This window comes from Lipotes vexillifer, unplaced genomic scaffold, assembly GCF_000442215.2.
Source record: "Lipotes vexillifer unplaced genomic scaffold, Lipotes_vexillifer_v1.1 scaffold382, whole genome shotgun sequence".
In the NCBI taxonomy this organism is placed as follows: Eukaryota; Metazoa; Chordata; class Mammalia; order Artiodactyla; family Lipotidae; genus Lipotes; species Lipotes vexillifer.
In genome coordinates, this window is record NW_006780611.1 from 5,307,488 (window position 1) to 5,313,027 (window position 5,540).

Below are 5,540 nucleotides of genomic sequence, written 5' to 3' on the forward strand. Positions count from 1 at the left end.
TCAGAAGACAGAAGGGTCTTCAAGGCCTCAAAGTGGGAAGTGATGGGTTGTCATTCTTCCCTCGGCCGCACTGAAACCTCTTTCCTCCAGTAGCTTTCCTTTCCCAGTACCCAGAGGTGCTCCAGCCACACCGAGAGCTGACATGTGGCAGTTGGCCAGGCCTGAGGACCTGAGAATCCCAGTACCCTGGGTCTCCTCTACCTGGGCCCTGTCCTGCAGGCCTTACATCACCGTCAAACATGCTTCAAGCTCTGAATCCAGCTCCTGAGTTGGGTCGGAAGTTTCTGGATGTTCTTGTCAGTTGCTCAGCCCTATCAAGCCCTTTTAGGCATAAAACATACCTACACACTGTCAGCCTTGTGATGCTGAAGAGGTTCTAGAATTCGTGGGGTTTCCTAGTCTGAATACACCCCTCCAAGCCAGGGGAAGGGACATACAGGAATGTTTGCGAGCATTTAGTGGAAGGCAAGGGGCCTTACTTGCCCTGACTCCTTCAATCCGAGCTGAGGTATTTATGGAGAAGGTCCCGCTGGCCTCACTACGCCAGGGCTGAGGCTCAGAGAAGGTGAGAACTTTCCTGTAGTCATACAGCACACAAGTGGCACAGCAGGGTTTGGGACCGGTGTGTGGGTCATCTGGGCTCAGTTAAGGAGCAGCCCCAGAGTCCCTGGGAGTCGAAACACAAAGGCTTATTTTTGTTTTGTTTTGTTTTGTTTTTGTGGTACGTGGGCCTCTCACTGTCGTGGCCTCTCCCGTTGCGGAGCACAGGCTCCAGACGCGCAGGCTCAGCGGCCATGGCTCACGGTCCCAGCCGCTCCGCGGCATGTGGGATCTTCCCGTGTCCCCTGCATCGGCAGGCGGACGCTCAACCACTGCGCCACCAGGGAAGCCCCAAAGGCTTATTTTTGACTCACACTCCATGTCTTTCTTGGGTCACCTGGGGCTCTGGGCAGGGAGCATTCTGTGACCCGAGCTGATCCAGCAGTCCTCATCCAGAGCGGGATGTCCCCATGGCAGAGGGAAAAGAGCGATGGTGAAATTACAAGGTAACTCCTAAGCTTCCACCCAGAATCAGCCTGATACGTCTGCTGACGTTTTCTTTTGGCCAAAGCACATCACTTGGCCAAGGCTGCTACCAGCAGGGCCGGGCCCTGTAAGCAGGCCTGCAGGGAGAACAGTGAATATTTTGGTATCAGTGGGCGTTTCTCCATTAGCCCCAAGCCCATGATCCTCCACGGCACTGGACAACCTCAATCCTGCTGTGTGACCTTGGGCAAGTCACTTTGCCTCTCTGGGCCTAGATCTATTGAGCATTCCCTCTGTGCCTTAATCACAGGAGCCAGCACTCACTGGGTCCTTTCTCCTTCAGGCCCGTGTTATCTCATTAAGCCTCACAATTGCACCACCAAGTAGGGCATATTGTTATCCCCATTTTACAGATGAGGAAAGTAAAGCTCGTTTTCCCCAGATCACGGAGAAAGAATTTTGCCGAGCTGGGATTTGAATCCACACAGGCCTAATCTCTTGGGCCCAGAATTTAGTCACCAGGGTTATCAATTTGTCACACTGATTGACAGGCCCCCCTGTGGGGTTCAGTTATTTTAGGTGAAGTCGGCTGAGGGGCCATGAACCATCTCCCAGCCAGCCTGGGCCCAGCTGTGAGCTCTGCAGCTGATGTTCCTTTCTGACACGATGGCCTCAGGAACTCTGTCCTCCGTCCTCAACTGGGACTGCCCATGGGTGGCGATGGGACCTCCATCTGGCCTCTGCCGGCTGACATACCTGCTCCTGTCCCCGGGAGGTATTCAGTGACATTCCTCCATCAGAGAAGGTTTTGTTTACTGCTTGGGAAGCAGCAAAAGAATCTGAATCATTAAATCTTCCAAAAGATACTGAAAAATTGCTATCTGTGGCTTTGGCTGGCTTCACATCTTGTCCCATAAAACAGCCTCTATTTTCTCTCCTGCCCTTTATAAAACACCCACACACACACTCAACAAAGACCCCTGCATCTGGATGAAATTAATTTCCAGATCACATTTTTAAATTAGATTAAAAAGACCAGAATGCTTCCAGCCAGGCAACCATGGAGAGGGCAGGCCCTGGAAGGCAGGGAACTGCCTGGAGACGGCGTCCACGGCCCAGGCTTCCCAGCCGGCTGCCACCTCCAGGGTGGCCTCCCTTGCAGGGCAGAGGGAGTCAGCAAAGGTGGCACCTCCTGCGGGTGTGCCCCTCCCTTCTCTGAGCTGGGGGGGCGGGGTGCGGTGAGATCATGGCGGTGAGATCATGGGGGGTGCTACCACCCCCCAAACCCGATGCCAGTTAGAGCAAGCTGGCTGCAGAGGCCTGCAGGCTCAGCAGTGCCCATGCACACCATGATGATGACGCACTGAGATGCAGGACGCTATTGCTGGGGAGGTTGGGACCTGTCCGCAGTTCCTGGTAGAGGGTGAGCCAGGACAAGTGGGCCAAGCAGATGTGGGGAACTCCTGCCCGGACATCTATCTTAGACTTGTCCCCAAAATTCCCCAAAATTCAGCACACTCTGAGGTGAGATAGGCCTGCGTGTAGTGCAGCCACTCCCCAGCTGTGTAGCCTCTGGCCACTGACTTTGCCTCTCTGGGCCCCATTTCCTCATCTGTAAATGAGGGATACTGGCTCCTAACTCACAGTATTGTTGCAAAGATTCGGAAACACAAGGCACGGGCACGTTGTGATTGCTATAGCATCACTATTAGCTACTAGAGAATTTGCATAGAGAAGGTAAAGTCTAGTGATCAAGGCTGCCACTGACACCAGCTCGCTATAAGCACTCAATATATATTAGCTTAAGGAACATTGAAAGCAGCCCCAGGCCGAGCATTGAACTCTGATCCTGGCCCCAAGAAGCTCTGATCTCGAGGTGCAGACAGTCCTACAAGACAGCAAAGACAACACAATGTGTTCTGGGAAGCCCGGTGGCTTTGGGAGCCCAGGGGAGGGATTGGACTTAACACAGGACATCAAGGAAGGCTTCCTGGAGGAGGTGATAGCTGCGCTCAGACATGGGGGTGGGGCCAGCTGCCTGCACAGTAGGTAGGGAGCAAGTTCCAGGCAGGGGAGCAGCATAGGCAAAAGCCTGGAGGCTGCTTGTCTGCCCAGAAAACATGGGTGGTGCCTGCCTTAGGCGGTATGGTGCAGCGGTTAGGAATGTGTGCTGTGGAGCTGGATTGCTGGGTTCAAATCCTGGCTCTGCCACTTAATGGCTGTGAGCTCTCAGACAGACTATGAATTCCTCTGAGCCTCAGTTTCCATCTCTGGGGTGGGAATGATAGCAGTAATGCTTCCTTCCATGTGTGTTTTGAGTGTCGTCGGATGAGCTAAGATGTGTAAAGCATTTAGAACAATGCCCACCGGCTGCTGCTTTGGTTGCTGTTATTATTTCTTAGTCCTGATGGTTTAGGCCCAGCCGTGTCCAGCTCCCACCCCCAGCTGGCGTCGTGGACTCCCTCTCTCAGTGTGGCAGCATCTGCCAACAGCTGCCCCTGCCTCTCCCGCCCCACCGGCTCCCTCAGCACCCGCGGCTGCCGCCATGGGAACCACCAAGGAAAAGCCTGATGCTTAGAGCAACCTTGTGGGGGCAATAGAGGAGGTTGGAGAGGGGGTGCTGGGGAAAGCAGGGGTGCCAGGGGCCGAAGCCAGGCCCTCCTCCCCTGTCCACGTGGACTCCTGCCTCGGCATGCCAGACAGGGCTGCTGGCCTCTGTTCCCTGGCAGTCATTCACACCTGGATATCTCCAAGTGAAGCTAGCTTCCCCTTGAAATGAGGCAGCTCAGGGTGCTGGGTGCGGGGTGGGGGGGACTAGCAGGCAGTCATTCACACCTTAGCATGAACAAGTCCCTGGGACGGCCATGGGCCTCATGGAGGTGGTGGCTGGAGATGAAGCTGCAGAGGGATCCAAGGTGCCGTGATGCGGAATTGTTGGGTTACTCATTCCTCAAGCAGATACTAAGTCCTAAGCACCTGCCAGTGCGTGCCTGCTCGCGGGACACACAGAACCTCCCCTCGAGGAGCCCCCAGCCAGTGTGGGGAAGGAAGGCGTTCCGGGTAGGGGGCACGTGTGGGCAAAAGTCAGCCTCCCCACCCAGCCTGGGCCCAGCCCTGGTAGGGGGCTGGAGGACCCAGAGGGGAGCGGGCCCATCTCACTGCAGAGGCCAAGGCTGAGCAGGTGAACCCAGCTGGGAAGATCCAGAGTCTGGAAACCGAGACCGGGAGGAGCTTCACATCATCACCTCCAGACCCAGAGACACACGGCAAAGTGAGGCCAAGGAGAAACCAGAGCCAGGGCCTCCTGGCTCCAGACCCATCCCCGCAGCTTCAGACAGCTTCCCCCTTCTTGAGGGGACCCAGGACACCCAGGAACCTGTCTGCTGAGAGCCAGGGCGGGTCCCCCCCAGGGGGCAGCGAGGCTGGACACTGGCTTTGCCTCATCTTTGCCGCCCGCCAGCTCACACCCACCTGAACAGATGGCCGCAGCAGGAAGCCGGTGGAGGGGGCATTTGAGTGACTAATAAATCGGTCCCTTAAACAGCCGCAGTCCTGGGCAAGCCCCGTGTGGAGCTCCACTGGCCCAGCTGCAGTGGTGAGGCCAGGAAATGGCCCTCCCCGGGCCCCCAGGAGAGACTCAGACCCTGGCCTGGGCGGGAGGATATACCCAGACCCTGCCAGCATGGCCCCGGCTGGTGGGGGGAGGGTTTGAGGGGTACTCAGGCCAGAGGAAGGGCCCAGCAGTTTCCAAGAGGCAGTGGGAGTCAGGCTGGGGAGGAAGGAAGGGGGTGGAGGGACAGAAAGCTGTGGCTGGGCAGAAGGTGCAGCCTGTGCAAAGGCCTAGTGTCCCAGTGAGCTCCTCAGGGGGCAGCCAGCTTCCCTTCACTAAGGGGCATTTGCAGCTCAAAACCAACCCCATCATCTCTGCTTCTGGAGGGCAGACTGGCCCTCAGCGTGGAAATGCTGCGTGAAGGAATAAAAGAACCGAAGTCAGGGGGCCCTGAGACCCCCAGCCGTGCAGTCTGGGGGTGCCTGGTGGAGCGTGCTGTCAGGGAGCGGCCTGAGGGTGGGTGTGAGAGGCATGTGGCTGGTGGAGCAGATGCACCAGTGTCTGGTTCGTGGGGAGTGGGGAGGGCAGCTGAGCTGATGCCCTTGACTCCTGGGCTTCCGAGGGAGGGAGCGCGATGGCGCAGGCTGGAAGGGAGCCGGCCCCAGGTGGGACACGCCCTGGCTGAGTCCCACGCAGAACTTGGGGGTGTGACGTGGCCCAGTGTGGATGCCGAGGGGCAGGGACTTGGGTCAGTTTGTCCTCAGACGACAGACTTCCTGCATTTGCCCTGGGTCCAGCAAGATGGGGAGGGGAGGGGATGATGAGAGATGCAAGAGAGCCTCCTAGGTGGCGGGGGCGGCATAAGCCAAGGCCAGGAGGGGGGGCAAGCAGGAGGTACCCGCGGGAGACAGCTGGCAGGTCCGGGAGTAGTGCCCATGTCGGGGGGGGGGGGGGGGGGGGGGGG

At 57.5% G+C, this 5,540-nt stretch overlaps 1 protein-coding gene across 1 annotated transcript in view; it reads left to right on the forward strand.

Moving 5' to 3' along the window:
- Positions 1–5,540, forward strand: part of SHISAL1 (shisa like 1) — a 46,935-nt gene that overhangs the window by 8,661 nt on the left and 32,734 nt on the right. The gene's annotated exons all lie outside the window — the stretch shown is intronic.